Genomic DNA, 1433 nt, shown 5'->3' with positions numbered 1-1433 from the left:
AAAAACCACAGTCCAGGGACTCTTCTTTGCCTCAGCCAGCTAAAACTAACCAAAAGCAAAAGGAGAGCTCTCTGTCCTGCCGTCTGTCTGTCCGCAGACAACACAGTCCTGGAGGAGGAATGCGGGGGAGTATGTGCAATGTCTGAGCGAAGGAAAAAAAGAACTGTGCGATTCTTCTCTCCCCCCTTTCACTCTCTGCAACAAGTCTTAAAGGTGCAAAACTTATTATTATTCAGCATAAACCAATGAGACGATTTGGGGATAAAAGCATCATATAGTCAACCCAGGACATTATAACAGGACCAAGATTGCAGCTACATATGCTAGGAAACCTGTAGCTACAGGTGTCTGCTTTTAAAAGCATCATGCTACACTGTGCATATGTGTTTTTTCACAACAAAGGGGTTTGTGTGGAAAAGTTGTAGGCAAGATTGTAAATTTAAGCCAACAAAGTTAACACACCAACTTTTATATGTGTCAGAGTGTCTGGTTCCTCTTTTGCGAAGCAACCAGTTAAGTAAATTGGAGGCTCAGATTGTATTTAAAGATGGAGAAGTACAATTATTTGTACCGGAGACTAGAATCGTTGAGGCAAGAACTTTTATGTTTTTTGGGAACACCAGAAGCAGACAATTCTGGAGGAATACCGGAAGCAGTAGAAAATGCAGTAACACCCTTGGTTTGGGCTAGTGGAACTCCAGGCCATTCCCAACAAGCTCAGCCTGTAAGCGTTACCCTAAAACCAGTAAGGCAGAAGCAGTATCCTTTAAAATTAGAAGCTAGAAGGGGAATCAAAAGTCTAATAGAAAATTTCAGGGAATTTAGATTATTGATAGAATGTGAGTCAGAATATAACACTCCTATTTTGCCAGTTAAAAAGCCTGGAATGAATAAATAGAGGCTGGTACAAGACCTATGAGCAATCAATTAAATAGTCCAGGACACCCACCCTGTTGCAGCCAATCCCTATACCCTGTTAACAGCCCTTACGCAATATCACCAATGGTGTACAGTAATAGATCTGAAGGATGCTTTCTTTTGCATACCTCTCAATAAGCAGTCAGGGCATTTTTGCCTTTGAGTGGGAAAATCCTCAAACAGGCCAGAAGACTCAGCTTACCTAGACTGTGGTACTGCAAGGATTTAGAAATAGTCCAAGGATTTTTTGGAACCAACTGGCAAAAGAATTAGAGATCTGGAAAAAGGACAACCCCAAAAGGTCGGTCCTGCAGTATGTTAATGACATCTTGCTAGCAACTGAAACTAATGAAAAGTGTATGGAATTGACTATCAGTTTTCTAAATTTCCTAGGCCAAGGAGGCTACAAAGTGTCTTAGGAAAAATCTCAGATCATGAAGCAGCAAGTTACCTGTACCGAAGATTGCTCTGAAGGGTGATGTAAGCAGGATTGCATCCTATAAAGATAGCAGCTG

Source organism: Geospiza fortis, unplaced genomic scaffold, assembly GCF_000277835.1.
Source record: "Geospiza fortis unplaced genomic scaffold, GeoFor_1.0 scaffold2081, whole genome shotgun sequence".
NCBI lineage: Eukaryota > Metazoa > Chordata > Aves > Passeriformes > Thraupidae > Geospiza > Geospiza fortis.
Note: the sequence above shows the minus strand (reverse complement) of the source record.